The sequence below is a fragment of the Anser cygnoides genome, chromosome 1, assembly GCF_040182565.1.
Source record: "Anser cygnoides isolate HZ-2024a breed goose chromosome 1, Taihu_goose_T2T_genome, whole genome shotgun sequence".
In the NCBI taxonomy this organism is placed as follows: domain Eukaryota; kingdom Metazoa; phylum Chordata; class Aves; order Anseriformes; family Anatidae; genus Anser; species Anser cygnoides.
In genome coordinates, this window is record NC_089873.1 from 1,423,154 (window position 1) to 1,438,423 (window position 15,270).

General features: G+C 55.5%; 1 protein-coding gene across 14 annotated transcripts in view; it reads left to right on the forward strand.

Annotated features, from left to right (window-relative positions):
• Positions 1–1,857: 1,857 nt before the first annotated feature.
• Positions 1,858–15,270, forward strand: part of NRF1 (nuclear respiratory factor 1) — a 60,197-nt gene continuing 46,784 nt past the window's right edge. For 4 of the 14 annotated variants that reach the window (XM_066995965.1, XM_066996092.1, XM_066996062.1 and 1 more), the window contains exon 1: positions 3,142–15,165. The gene's annotated coding sequence lies outside the window, so the exon portion shown is untranslated. Of the gene's footprint in view, positions 2,005–3,140; positions 15,205–15,270 lie in introns of those variants that run through there. The other 10 variants (XM_066995809.1, XM_066995995.1, XM_048062510.2 and 7 more) reach the window with 7 other exon arrangements.

The window sequence follows — 15,270 nt, forward strand, 5'->3', positions numbered from 1 at the left end:
CGCTAAGACATGGCTCTGCAGCAAGAGCTACATTCACCTCAGCAACTGGTGTAAGTCATCATTTGGCCCGGATCCACATTTTGTGCCTATGGGAGACCAACGATGGAAATCAAGAGCATCACAAACTCAGAGTAACTGAGTCTACGGGCTAAGATGGCATTCGTGCAAAAAGCAGAGGTGTTTTTTCCCCAAAAAATGCACTATGAGAGTGTGCACGTGGCTGCAGAGCTCCCAGAGAAACGCAGGGGCACCGCAGAGGCAACAACTGGAGTGTGACTGCAGAGTGGACATTCGATCCCGAGCTGACCTGACACGCATGCCAATTGCCTCGGCTGGCTCTGCAGACGAGGCACGTCTCTGAGAGGTTTTCGTCCTGTGCTTTCCATATTCTTGCATCTTCAGATGGTCGTAGTGCGGTCATAACTTCCTGCCCTAGGAAGCCATTTACAATTGCTTTATTGTATTTGTTAATAGAAAAATTGGTGGCTGTGCTTCATTCCGCCTATGGGATGAAGTTATTTCTGTATTTGGCTATCAGTTTATACAATTTGCAGAGTGCTGTGAGCTGGTAGGCATGTGAGATACGTTCCATTTTAGAGGGATTGGTATTGCATGCTTCAAGGGAAGCTGTAAAATTCCAGTAGTGGATATTAGTATAATGAGAAAAATATTATCACTTTTAGTACAGTGACATACCCATGGAAGAGGTTTCTACTAGGCACAGATGGTAGGCTGACGTCCTGAAATTAAAAAAAAAATGTATATGCAACAAAAATAAAACCATGATTGCTGTAATATAAAAGCCTACTGAATTTTTGACCTGTCAGGTCTCTAGTGGAGCGCTTAACATACATCTAAGATCTTTATGGAAGGAACTTTACTGAAAATATTTTGCTTTCCAGGCTGCTGTAAACCAGCTTAACTTTTCTCTTGAGCACCCGTCCACGTTGCACTTTCCACGCCATTCTTTAGTTGAGGAGAACACATCTTAAATTTGTCCGTTTTGGTGCATCTGTGTGAAGTCCCTCCTTAAGACTCCCTCCTGTAAATCACACTTGTATCTATTTTTACTATTTTGTACAATTTTTTGTGCTATTTTTTCCTTTTTCCTGTATTTTAAGTGCTTTACACTTCAGGTTCCCACTGAAACCACAGGCTGCCCTCGAACGCGGACACCTTCCTGTGACAGGGCCGCGGTCCCAGTACAGGTCTCTGAGCCCTGATGTGACAATACAAGAAAATGTTAGACCTCATGTATCAGAAAGAGCAGCTTCGTGTTATTTTGCGTTATTTTTAAACCCGGATTAGCTCAGCAATATGGCTTCTCCTACCACCGAACTAGGGTTTGGGGGTGGTGGAGGTGGGAAGGGACGCCCGAGCGGCGGGCCAAAACGTTGCGAAACGTGCTTTTTTGTTTTTTGACAGCAAAACGCCACGGGGATGGCCGGGGCCGCCTCACCGCGGGCAGCCATACCCCGGCTCCCCCTCAGGGCTTTCCCGCCCGCCTCCCTGAGGCGCGCGGCGACCTCCCCAAGATGGCGCCGCCCCCTCCCTGCCCCCCCCCCCCCCGACCTCCCCAACATGGCGCCCCCCCCCCCAACCCCACTCCCCACCTTTACCCCCCAACCCCCCCCCCCACCCCTCCACCACCCCCCGACCTCCCCCGCATGGCGGCGGCGCCACCTCCCTCCCTCCCTCCCCAGCCCCTCGCCCTCCTCCTCATGGCGGCGGCGCCGGGCTATGACGCCATACTCCCTCCTCCCCCCCCCCCCCTCCTTTCTCCTTCTCCCCCCCCCCCCCCCCCCACTTCGGCCTCCTCCTCCTCCCGCCGCCGCCGCCGCCGCCGCCCGCCGCTCCCCGCCTCTCCCGCTCGCCATCGCGGCGGCTCAGGGCGAGCCCCGCCGGCGTCCCCCCCCCCGCGGCTCCGCTCCCTCCCTCCCTCCCCGGCCTCCACCCGCCGCGGGCTTCCACGGCGCAGGCCCGCCGCAGCGCAGCCGCTCTGAGGTGAGCGTCCTACCGCGCAATCTCCCAGCTCCTCCAGCCCCGGCGCAGCCGCAGCAACGCGGGGGCCCCCGCCGGCCGGCCCAGGCACCCCCCCCCCCACCCACCCCCGGCGCCCGCTCCTCACCTCACGGGGACGGCTTCGGGCCGCGCTAGGCCTCGGGATGAAGGGGGGGGGGGACGGGGACACGACACGCACCACGACGGGGAACGGGAGGCGCCCGCCCCGGCCGCCGGGGGGGGGCTGCGGGAGGCCTGAGGGGAGCCCCCGGGCCTCGCGCCGGTGCCGGGCCCGGAGAGGGAGGCGCGGGACCGGGCAGGGCCGCTGAGGGCCGGGGGGGGGCACCGGGAGCACGGCCCCGGTCCCTGCAGGCCCCCCCCCCCCCCCCCCCCCCCCGGGTCTCGGCTGCCCCCGGGGTTTTACCTCAGGGCTCCGTTCGAGTTATTTCCCCCCCCCTTTTTTCCCCCCTTCTCACTTCTCCCCGCGTTAATTCCCCCCCCCCTTTATTTTTTTCACGCCTAATTGCCTTACGTTTTTTCCCTCTTCCCCCCATTTTTATTTTTTTTTCCTTTTCCCCTCCCCTTTTTATTTTTCCCCCGTCTTCCTCACCATTTTTAATATTTTCTTTTCCCCCTTTTTAATTCCTTCCCCTTTTTATTTTTTCCCTTCCCCCCCTTTTTAATATTCTTTTTTTCCTCCTTTTTTAATATTCCACCTTTTAAATTTTTTCTCCTCTTCCCCCTCTTTTAATTTTTTTCTCCTCTTCCCCCCCTTTTAATTTTTTTCTCCTCTTCCCCCCCTTTTAAATTTATTCTCCTCTTTTCATTGCCCTTTTAATTTTCCCCCGTTTTATTTTTCCTCTCTTCCACCCGTTTTATTTTTTCCCTCTTCCCCCCGTTTTAATTTCCCCCCTTCTTACATTCCCTCTCTTTTTATATTTCGACCCCCCTTTTTCTCCCTTTGTATATTTTCCCCCCTTTTTATATTCCCCCTCTTCCCCCCCTTCTTATATTCTCCCCTTTTTACTCCCCCCCTTCTCCCCCCCCCTTTTTATATTTTCTCCCCTTTTCCCCCTCTTTTCATTCCCCCACCGTTTTTTATAAGTTTTTCCCCCTCTGCCCCCCCCCATTTAACATTTCCCCCCAGAGGAGCTCCCCATGCCCCGGTGCCCCCCTGCCCGTCCCAGCGGTGCTCAGCAGGGGCAGCGCACTCAGGGGCTCATCCCCACGGGTTTTTGCCCCCCGCGGGGCCGCGAGCCTTTCCAAAATCTGGTGGTTTACCCCCAGAAGGGCCCTGCAGGTGTGGTTTTACCCCCGCGCAGGGCCCTGTACGCCCGGCCAGGCTGAATGAGGCTCGCCCCGCGTCCGGACGCGGGCATTTGCTCCCCGGTTTCACTGGGGGACGTCACGGCTTCGGGGTCGCCCGCACCGCTGCTGCTCGTTCTTGCAAGCTGTGGGGTTGCTTTTATGGTGCCTGAGTGCTGGGGAAACGGGCGAGAGAGAGAAAGCGTTCATTTATTTTTTTTTTTGTGGTCAAATTGGGAGCGACAGGTTTTTCACTGAGGGGTAAGGTGAAGGACCTGCTGGTCGCGGTGGCACTGGAAGGGCCGGGATCTCACCAGCGCCTCCTTTAGGGTTTTGATCCCATCCATCACGGAGAAGCGTTAGAGCATAGCATTTAAATCTGAGATCCCCCCCCCCCCGGTAATTTCCTACGCGTGTTGCTGTTTTATGGAGCGTCGCGTGGCAGTTGTTCCTCAGGTCTCAGCCCCTTTAGGTGCGGGCTTTACGGTGAGCAGCGGCTGCGCTCTGCCGAAGTTACCCAGGCACGACTTGAGGCGTGGATGGGGGACCTCGGTGTGCCGGGGAGCGCCCGGAGCCCCAGAGCGAAGCTCCAGGAGCCCGAATCGTCTTTCGCAGACTTAATAGAGCTCGGTCCCCTCTGGCAGGCTCAAGCCCGGGAGATTTCAGCCTCCTAAGTGAAAATAAAGAAGCGCAAGTGAGTGCAGGAGCTCGGGATGGGAGCACCGGGGCAGCCCGAAGCACAAATCCTGCTTCAGGTCAAACTTCTGCTGCCGTGTGCGCGCTGGGAGCGTTGGCGTTGCTGCTTCCACCTGCTCCAGCTGAGATTCTCCGCAGCCTCTCGGTCTCCTGAAGGCTTCGGGGATTCCTTACGGGTTTTGCTGAGCCCTCCTGCGATCTGGGAAGCAGCCCGGGAAAGGAACTCGTAGGAAGGACGGGGCGCAGTGACCGCGGGGCGCCCCGGCATCCCTTCTGCCACGAAAATGCGATGCTTTCGTACAGGGTGTCAGGTGCTGGCAGGAGAAAGGGGCTGCCGCTGATGTCGAGGGCAGGTACTGCTGTCAACCTTACCTTCGGCCTTTTTCTTGCCGCAGTTCCTGCAGGTCCCTAGGAAAATACGTGTAATTAACACTTCTCTTGTACGCCTGATACTCAGTGCCCGAGTTATTTGATAAATTAAGTTTGAAATACGCGCCTCGGTCTGTTTCACGAGCTTAGGGCGCGTGGGGGCCGTCGTGCCTGCTCTCGCTTTGTGAGTCACAACTTAAGAAGGAAAATGGTGCTGGGGTGGGTGCTCCTGGTGAGCCCCAGTGTCCTCCGAGCACTGCACAGCATCTGCGGACGGACCATAAAACAGCGTCACGAGCGTCTTCTCTCTGCTTCCACCGATTATCGAGCTTCCACCGGGAGCGCTCAGCCCCAGGCGCAGGCGTCCTCAGCCCCCTGAAGCTTTTCAGGCCCTCCTGGGGCTTTGCTGTCGGCAGGAGCGTCGGGAAGAGCCTCCGTTAAAGGCTGGCCGAGGCCCCAGGGCTGTGTTTCCGCGTTTTGGAGCTCTCCTGATGGCCCGGCCCCACGTGGAGGACATCCAGCCGGTGGCTTGCTGCGGACGAGTCCCCCGTCGGACGGACAGAAACCGGGGAGGTGGAGGCTGCGCCGCGTGGAGCGTGCAGGAGGGCGGCGTGGTGCACGCCGACGTCCGGGTGTCACCGAAACGCTTCTTATATCCTCCTCTGGGACGGACGGGCGGAGACTCAGAGCACTTTGGGTGGAAGGTGTGCGTGCTCCCCCTGAGCACTGCCTCTGCAGAACTGGGGAGTCCAAAGATGCCTTTTTTTTATTTTTTTCATCCTTTTTTAGAGACCGTGCTGCTGTCAGCGGGTAGCGGCAGGGTACGAAAGCAGGTAGGAGAGCGGCGCGTCCTGCTCCTGGCGCAGGGCTCGGCCTCTGCTTCCCCGTGTGCGTTACTTTGGCCAGGTGTGGATTGTTTTTTTGCCTCTGTGAGGCTGCACGGAGGGGAGGTGTGTGAGTTACTTCGTCCTTTTGCTCCCCGTGCTGTCTGTACGGCCCGTAACCAACAAGTGGATCGCTCAGGCTCTGCGCACCGATGGCCGCGGGGAGCTTTTTCAGTGCATTTCCACAATTCCTCCCATTCCAAACCCATAGGTGGGAAAACCCAAAATATTTTCCCTTCCGGAGCGTGCCTTTCGCTTGTAAGCAGCGCGACCGAGTAACGCAACCCGAAGAGGAACGATTCCCACCCACCGCTCGTTACGTAACCGCCTAATTAAACTCATCAAACGAGGATGACTCCGAGGCTTGGGAAACTTCCCCATTGTCTGGGTCAAAAATACTTGCAAGACCACAGCCCCGGAGTCTCCGTGCCGTATTTACATTGCGACATCCTCTGTGCTGTGTAAATTAATTCTCCCCGTGAGTTTATTTTTGGCTTCAGCCATTGGAGCCTCCTGCTCTGCTTGGGCGCGGAGAGGATCCTTGTGCTCCCAGGTCCTCCCCTGAAGGGGAGGGGGCTCGTGCTGCTGCTCCCTTTCTCCTTAGGAAGAGCTCTGTGGGTCGAAGCTCTTCGGGCGTTTGCCCTGGGCTGCGAGTTTGTTTCAGGCTTTTTATTTCTGCACCATGAGCGTTGACGGCAGGGAAAGCAGTAAGGTGGTCTCCTGCCCGAGAGGGAAGTGGCGTGCGTTCTGTGGTGGCCGCAGTGCTTACACCCCAAAAATGAGGGTGAGGAAAAGCCAAAGACCTCTAAAATGCAGGACACGGCAGCAATTAAATCTTGTGTTCCGTTTTCTGTTCCGTTTTCAAAGTCCTTGCTCTCGAGTTCAGCCGCACCTGCAGGGAAACCGGCTGGGTGGTGAGCGCCGTCATTTCAGGTGGCCAGGTTCATGGGCTCCTTCTCAGCCCCGTGGAGGGAAACAAGTTCAAACCAGGACTTAAATCCAGCACGCAGGCGGAGGTAATTTGCAGAGAAATCTTATGAGCCGAGCTGTAGATGCAGCCTCTGTTGGAAAATTCAGATCCTCATCCTGCACCGTTCCCAGCCGCGGCTGTGCAGGGCGTTCCCAGCACGCGGTGCCTGTCCTGCACGGGGCACGTTTCCCTCTCTGGGTTTTTCTCCTTCCCTTCAGGCTTTCTGCTGAGGAGCTTTGCCCGTCGGTGGGCTTGGAGCTGAGGAGGAGGAATCCCGGGTTTTATGGGTGCGGACCCAAGCCCGGCTGTGCTCGAGGCTCGGGCGCCGTCCTGTGAGCCCGGAGGAGCGTCCCCAAACGGAGCAGAGCGCATGTCTGCCTTCCTCCGGCTGGCGCATCCCACAGCGGGTGTCAGAGGCTGTGCCTGGAGCTTTTGGGAAAAGAAGAGAGGAAAAAAGCTTAGGCAGAGTAAGATCTTTAAAAGAAGCGTTTTCTTTTTGTGTGGTTCCCCTCGGCGTGAGGACGGAGCGCTGGCTGTTAATTACGAAGCCCTATCAGCTGGAGATGGCTAACTCGGGTGGAATGACTTCTGGCTGTACAGTTTGGAGTGAAATAATTTGGAATTGGGGTTTCTGAGCGGTTCTGGAAGCGGCAGGATGCGTGCGTTGAGGTGGCGCTACCTCCGAGGCCACAGCTCGGCGTATGGCACGGCGCCCGGGCGCGCGTCGGACCGCGTCCTGCAGGGGGTCAGCTCTGCCCCAGGCATTCCTCGTGGTTGCTGGGGGGAAGAAATAAAATTAAATTGCCTAAAATTTGGGAGAAAAAGAGGAGAAAAAGGCAGATCTGGCAGCGCTTGGTGCTACAGGTGTGAAGTTAAACCGCAGGAAGGACCGGCTGCAAATCGCAGCGCCCATTGCGGGATGAGCGGCCTGTCTCGTTTCCAGATGACGGCTTTCAGCAGAAACTTCAGCAAACAGGAGCTCGTGCTCCTAATAAATGTGTGCAAGATCCCGTTTGTCTCTTCTCCGGGCAGCGTTTCCCGCAGTGCGATGCGTTTGTTCTTCTAGGTGAGCTGGTGATGAAACGAGCGCAGGAATGGAGGGGGTTTTGGTTTGGTTCCCTAGAATTTATTTGTTTTAGGACTTTTTTAACGCCGCAACTGGTAGCGTAGGGATTGTTTCCACCCTAATTAAAAGGATAATTGTATTATGCCACAGGAGGACGCTGTGGAACGAGAGCTGGGCGGTTTCAGTCCCTCTTAGAGCTTGGGTTGCCGCGGCTGCTGTCCCCGTGCACAAAATAAAGCGTTAGCTTCGGCCCTGATGGGAAAGGTGAAAGCTGGCGTCCGTTACCTTGCCGTCGTGCAGGGTGTGCGCGGGATCAGCCCCGGGCCGCTGGCCCTGCCTGAAGCCTTGCACGTCTTCCGAGTGCCACGAGCTTCGCCAAGCAAAGCCGGGTTTTGTTGGACCGAGGCTCGGGCCAGCAAGTTCTCTCCGTGAGCAAGGGGAGAGCGTTTTCCACAGGAACAGGACTTGCGCGTTTAAATGAGGGAGGGTGATGATAAAGACAGCAATCAGTCTCGCCCCTGATTCATGGCGTTGTTTCCTCATCGAACCTGCAGTGGCAGCCCCGCGGAGGCACGCTGTTACGGAGCAATGGTATCGTGCTCGCCGTAAAGGTGAACGCGTGGACTAATATTTAACCCGCGGGAGATGCCAACGCAGCGTGACGGATGGATGCGGTGGAGAGGGCTCCGTCTGATACCCAGAGTCTGAAGCCTCCTTTTAGGGAGGACGCGAGTTCCTCTTTCTTTTCTCCCCTCTAAGAGGCAGGAGGAGGTCTGGGTTGTGCCTGGCCACGTGCGGTGGCGGAGCCACGCGAGGCGTCGCTTCCCACGGAACCGTGAGCTCCACCTGGAAGCGGTTTTGGAAAAGGCTGGATGGGGACGGCCCCGTTTCGCTTGACGTGATGCCCCAGGCAGTGATCAGCTCTGCTCCCAGCTGGAGGAGGAGTGTGGCCAGGCCAGCCGTGAGCCCGGAGCTCGCTTAGAGGCTGTCCCCTAGCCCTCACCTAGGGGCTGGCAGCTCCTCCAATTCAGAGAGTCTCAGGACCTGTCAGAAACGGCCAGTTTCTGGCTACTAGAGGCTGCTAGGCACGAGGCTAACGAGGTTTGGGTGGCAGCCGTGATTTTCTTGGTCTGTGTTTCTGGGTGAGGTTAATTCCTCGTGGTGAGCACGACCTCCGGGGTCTGCTGCGGGGGTGCCGACGGGACCAGGAAGCATCTGTGTGCCTTAAAAACTGCACAGGGGGCTTCGTGCCAGAAGAGCAAAAAGCAGTGCCAGGCAATTTCAGATGCGTAATTACACCCAAACAGGGCTTTATTTTATTAGTAAATGGCGAATGATTAATTTCTCCCTGGATCATTTTTCACTTAGGAATTATTCCAGGCTGTCTTCGCAGGGAGTTCAGAATTTATCTGGACGTACAGCAGCAGTTTGAAATAGCTTCTAAAATAAAACAACCTCGGGCGGTGAGTGCATAGGAAGTGCTTTTTAATCTGATTTCACGCGTGCAGGATGACCCGCGGCAGTTAGCTGAAAAACTCCCCGTCGCCTTGGCCCGGATCACCGAAGGTATTTGAGATTTCCCCCCCTTAGGCGATGGTCACGGTGGCAGGAGGAGCTGTTCCAGCCGCAAGCAGTTTCTTTCTCCCCCCCAGTTCTTGAACTAAAGGTGGGCCATGCGCTCTGCCGTACCTGCTGCCGCGGAAACCAGCGGGGCTGGGGAGCGAGGCTCCACGTGCCAACGTTTTGGAGACCTTCACCTTGCGACCCTGCTGGCGGCCAGGGGATGGTGCTGAGCGTCGCGGCGCTTAGCGAGCAGACCCCGCGGCTCCCCTCCGAGCCGGGGGAAGGAGAAAAGCCGAGCAGCAAACGGCTCCGAGCTGCTGGAGAGGCCCGTTTCCTCGCAGAGGTGCTGCTGGATGCCCGAAGCCCGCGGAGCTGCTGCACGGGATTTAGCACGCCCAGATCACAGCGGCCCCGTTGCTTCCCGCTCCACAACGAGAACAAAAGTGCCAGTGTGATGTTGGTTGTTTAATGCGAAGCGAGCGATTTATTTACAGGGGAGGCTTGAAGCCGTTAAGGGCGTATTAAACTCCAGATGCTTGTCGGCTTCACACACAAAAAAGAAAGAGTGGAAGAAAGGGAAGGAGGTGTTGCACGTTTCCTGGAAGAAATCAGCTCTCTACAGCATGGAGCAGCGTTCCGTTGAAGTTAAAGCCACGAGGAGGGTGCCCGGCTTGAATAATGAGACGGATTTTTTTAAATTTTTTTCCTTTTTTAAACCAGTCTTGAGACGGGGCTGTGCAGCGCCAGACGGCGGAGCGCGACGTGCCGATCTTCCGTGCGGAGCAGGGTTGGCGATAAGGAGCTGGCGCTGAGCACAGCGAGGGGATCAACCAGAAAATGGGTTAGGAAAGAGGAAAAAAAAAGAAAAAACCACAAACCCAACAGGAGTGGTGCTGTTCCTTCGAAACAAATTAGGAAATGAGCCGGAGGGATTATTGGTGAGAGCCGGTGTGTAAAATTGGCCCCCTCTTGGATAAGCCCTCTAAATTAACTTCAGGTGGGTCTGTTGCTACCTAGCAGGCTGAGTTATGCCTTAGTGAGGAAACAGCTCGTGCTGGGGAGAGCCGTGCCTCTGGGGGTGCTGCTGCACCCTCACACCTTTGGGTGCAGAGTTGGGGTGATGGGAGGAGGATGAGGAGCAGCCTGATGCAGGCTGCCTCGCTCTTTCAGGGCTAGGAGCTGCTGAAAGCTTAGTGCCCCTCTTCTTCACTCAGTACTGCTTCCCGTGGCACCTAGTTTGCTGCTTTATCATCAACATTTAAGCTCTTTTCAGCAATTGAAGGCCAGTTCTTTGGAGAGCACCAGGTGGGTCGTGTAACCCAGCCTTTCTGCTCCGTCTCCCCGCTGGGAGGAGGAGAGGGTTGGTGTAAAACGAGTACAGGGCCGGCACCCCGTGCTGGAAAGGCTAACGAGCCTATTAAACGAGGTAACTGCTGACAGTGATCGCTCATCAGGTGCCTTCTGGAAAAGCGTGTGAGTCTACACAGGGGAAAATTCGGGGACTGGCAGCTTCCAGTCCTGTGCTTACCCCGTACAGAAAGGTGTAAGGCCGGCCCCTGCGCCTCGGTGCCCTGCAGCCGCTGTTTCGTCCTCCCCCTGATCCGTGGTTTTGCATCCATTCTAAAATTATTTCACCTGCCAAAGACATCAGGCCCAGCAGCTCTTTATTTCATGGTCAATCTGAGCGGGGTTTCGGGTGAGCCAGGCGTGGTGCTGGGTGAGCTGGTATAAAAAAAAATGAGCCACCCGATGTGAAGTGCCGGGGGAATTTGGGATGCTCACCGCAAGGCTGGCTGCCTGCAGCACCCGGAGTGCTCTGAAGGACAAAAATAAGCTCAGGCCACGTCTGGTCAGGGTTTTTCCAGCCGGGCTGGCGTGCCTCATCAGTTTGTTCTGGTGTGGACACTTTATTTTTGGCTCAGTAAAGCACCCGTGTGGCCACATGAAACTCGGTAGAGGAGAGCTGCTCCAGCAGGGCAGCCTGCATGGTTTGGGGTCGATCTGGTTCCTTCTCTTTACGTCCACACCACAGATTGCACCGAGTAGATGAGACCTCTGTTTTAATCCACGTGGCTTTGAATTTAATGTAGAATTCATGGGGTTTGTGTTGTTTTCTGCTGTTCTGGGTTGCTGTGCTCCTCCTGCGCCTGGTTTTCTTCCAGCTCTGGTGCCAGCAGCCACCGATCGCAGCCGACGGCGCAGCAGAGGGACCCCGACACGGTCGTGAAGCCTCAGCAGAGGGCTTTATCCTCATAATTTCTTTAAGCACTTTAAATGACTATAAAAAGTACTTCTGGCTGCCGACCAAGGCTTCTGGACTGAGCTTGAACCACCAGGAAATGTCTTAGCAGGCATCGTCGTGCTGCGAGGGTTTCCTTACACCCGAAACCGCTCTCGCTTATGGGGTGCGACAGGAATAAACATGGCTTTTCTGGAACGGTGAATGCTCATTTCTGAAATAAATCAGTAATTTGGTAATGGCCAGCGGAAGCTTCAGGTGAGGTGCCTGCTCACAAAGCCTGAGTGTCAGGAGCCCTGCGGGAATACCGTGAGTATGTGAGGAATACGGGTAACTACCTGAGGTTTCAACACAGCTACAAGGCTTTTGCCCTTTGGCCTGTGATTTTGGGGACGTTTGGGACCTTTCTGGAAGGAAAACGTGCGGATAGGAAGAGTGTGGAGGTTGGAAAAGTAGAAAGTCTGCATCAAGTGAAGTCAGCTGTCTGGTTAAACTTGGAATTAATTCCGGTTATGACCTGGAAATGAGTTATTGGAGCTCGTGGCACTGCCATGTGCACAAATGGGGGGGGAGCAGGAGGACCCGAGGTGCCCCCAGCCTCAGCTGCGCTTCTGGGAATCTGTTAGGTCTGGTTGGAATCGGGTGGGCTTCACCTCTACGTAATCACTAGCAAGACCCCTGGATTTATCCCAGCTGCTGGATTTATCCGAGACTGTAGCTGGACGCAACCACTTCCAAATCTGCCGCGCTTCAGCCAGGCGCTGTGCAGGATGCATGGCCAGAAAACCGAGGGCAGACACCGATGTGAACACGCTGCCCGTGAGGAGCACTGCTCTCGGTGACCCGTGCCGACTCAAGAACACGTGGCCCAGTGGTTTCAGTCTACGACCAGTTTTATTTAGAAGAACAGCGTCCTTCTGAGGGGTGTCAGGAGCAGAGTGCCTCGATCCGAGCACCTTTCCTCCTAAAGAAAGCAGTGCCTGAAGCATCGGTCACCTCGCAGGCTTGTTTCCCAGTGAGCTGGGTGGGTACTGCACTTCGGTGGTTATATTCTGGTAATGTTATTACACTTTTTTATTTTAATAGAAGTCCTTAAAGTTGTATGGCACCATGGAGAAAGCAGCAGTGTACCCTTTCAGGAAACCCTGGCCCGCTGAGCTGCTCCGTTAAGGTTTGGTGTGAAATCTCTGCCACGCTCCCCCCGTTTTTTCCGTGGCAATGGCAAAATAAGGCCCTGGGAAGAAGATTACGGTTGATTTATTTCAACCAGAATTTTTCATTTTGCTTCAACGTACGTCGGCATCTTAGGCCCTGCCTTAACGGAGGTATTTGACTTGCTGTTTTGGGGTGGTTTTGACGTTATGGTCTGGTGTGTAAGGAGGGCTGGACAACAGCATCCAGCTCCGTTAGCCTCTTTTAGGGCAGACTGTGAGCTGGGAAGTGGTTTGGCTTCAGCTACATCCTCAGTGGGCTTGCACACCAGCCAGGTGTGTGAGTAAATGTGTGAGCAAACCCTTCCTCCCAAACGCTTGGGAGCACAGCTCTCTGGTTTTAATCACTCTCCCCCGAGCTGGGGCTCGCAGACCAGCCTCGCCCCAACATTTAGGCTATTGCTGTGCACTACAGCAATGCGGGCACCCCAAGGATGAAAATCTCCTACATAAATACCTGCAGTTCCCTTCTGCCTCCATGCCGCTGTGTTGGAGGAGGCCAAATTAACGGGGTCGGCTCTGATGCTCCGCAAGGAATTTAGGAGCTCTTAGCAGAAGCCTTTCATTTCACGTGCCTCTTGTTATTAGAGGCGTGTAGGAGAGAAACCAGCCCTACAGACACAAAGTAAAAGGATTCCGTGCCCCGGATCCTTTTCTGTGAGCCGTGAACCCACGGTATCGAAGCTGGAAGGCAGCTGCTGGTGGCTTCTCTTCTGTAGTCGCTGGAGGGAGGCTGGTGCTTCGCGCGGAGTTGGCTGCGCTCTGGATTCCAGCTGAGCAGACAGCATTGAGCGGGGTGAAATGCTTTGGAGATTATTTTTGGCTTTTGGGGAAGTTCAGTAACACTTCGAAAGATCTAGCTGGATTTCTTCGTGTTTGTAAGCAAGAAGCCGTGCCGAAATGTCTTAGGAGGATAGAAGAAGAAGGAGCGTTGTGCGCGTGGATGCGGAGCTCCCTCCTGCTAAAGCCTAGGGTCTGCCGGCCGGGGAGCTCTCCGTTGAGCATGTCGGCCTGCTGAGCTGCCCATGGCATTTCCACGAGGAACAGGGTGGTTGCAAACATCTTGTCCAGCTGGACAGGTCCTCAGGAGGTGACGAATTGCAGCCAGAGGTAGGGCAGGATCGGCACGCGTGCGTTATCGTGATCTGTGCAGCGCTGTCGCGATAACGGGTGTTCCGGCGGTGTGCCCAGTGGCTTGCTTGGCTCCTTCCAAGCCTCCTTTCAATGTCTTGGTCTCGCTGCTGCTCCAGAAACTTCATCTCGTCCCCGTTCGATGGCGTTTGAGCAGGGAGCTCGCCCTTGGCGCTGCCCAGGGGACGTTCTCCCCGCGTTTGAGGTGCAGCTTTTGTTTGTCAACACAGGTGTGCTCGAGTCAACTGCAGAAAACGATATTGGAAAGCGTCCTGTTCTGAGGGTGGGGCTCTCTAAAATAATTGCATCCTTGGTTTTGGTGTCTCGGAGCTGGAACTGCCCTTGGAAGAGCTGTTCTGTAAGCGCCCCTAACGTTCGGTACGCTGAGGTACAAAAGGCATCGTAAGGCACCTGGAAGCAAGCCTCTGGAAAACAGCTGGTGATGGGGGGGAAATCTGTCACGTTTCAGCTCCTTGGTCAGGGGGTTTGAGGTAGAAATAAATGCAGCTAAATACTGGCTGCTTCCCACCATGCCAGTTCTTCTGTTTCTTGTCTACGGCAGTCGGTTCCTGGCTTCTGAGCTTGTGCTGCTTAAAAGCTGCTGCAAAAGATGCTACAGCCTTGGACGTGCCTCGTCCCTTCTTTCCCAAATTCAGTACAAGACTGGTTCTCTCCTTTGGCCTCCTTCTGCCTTCCACCAAACACCTCAATTTGTGAGGTGTCCTCCGCCCTCCTCCGTTTCTTCCATGGAGTGTCCCACGTTTGTAATCATCTCTCTTGCAAGGTGTCAAGTCTTATTCTTTCTGCACTCTGGCTGCTGGCTAGGTTGGCCAAAACAACCTTGGCCAAGCGCTCTGCCTCCTGGTCCCATCGTTCCTGCCATTGCCTTGCATGGTGGTCACGATGATGTGTTGGTTTTTGGTTTTTTTTTGGTTGCCATAAGTCTGTTGATTATTTTGATAACGAGTTACTGAAAGCTTTGGAAGTCCAAAGCCGGGTGTGATGGCGTCTCTTGTTGGATGGAGCTCATGGGGCAGCTACCCGGCCCTGCAGCCGGGCTCTCTCCTCCCAAAAAGCTGAACAGATCTCCACGAAGAGGGTGTTGGTGAAGGGTTTTTAATTCAGTGGCTGTATTTGCGGGGTCAGAACTCCAAGGAGCCCCGCTGGTGTGATGCGGTAGCGTGTGATGTGCTGTTCTTTGCCACCTGCGTATTGTAGATATACACTGAAAATACCCGAGCCCCTCCTGTCGTGTTCCCCCTGCCCAGATTTACGCTCGTGCTGCGTGGTCCAGTGCCCTGCTGACCGTGTGAGCTGCTACTTGGCTCAGTGCTTTACCACTAGATATCTTAAATATGCTTTGTGCAACGTTTGTGTTTAGCTGGTAAGGATTGTGCCTGCTTCTGGCCTCTAAAAAGTAAGGCAGCAGAAGTCTGTAGGACGCAGCCTGCTGGCCGTGAGCTGTGCTCTCGGCGTGACGCTGAGCTGCTGAGGCCGGAGGAGCGGGGCTGAGCACTGCCGCTGAGCATCTCCCCTTACAGCTCGGTCCTGGAGAGGCAGAGCTGAGTTCCAGCTTTGGGCAGGTACGCGTGGGCAGGGCACTTCATCCCGGGGTTACCTGGTCCATAAAAACCTTCCCTCCAGCAAAGGCGCCTGCCTCCGGGTGCTGCGTGTGCTGTTTGGAAGCAGGGATTTTCTCCAAACGCTTCAAGTTCCTCCTCTTCCTCCTGGTGAGGTTATTTCCCTCCTGCAGGAGACCACGAGGGGAGGTATTCTGTTCCCTCCCGGTCACAGCCTGCTCACCTAGCTGGCTCAGAAACCTCCTACTGCCCTCA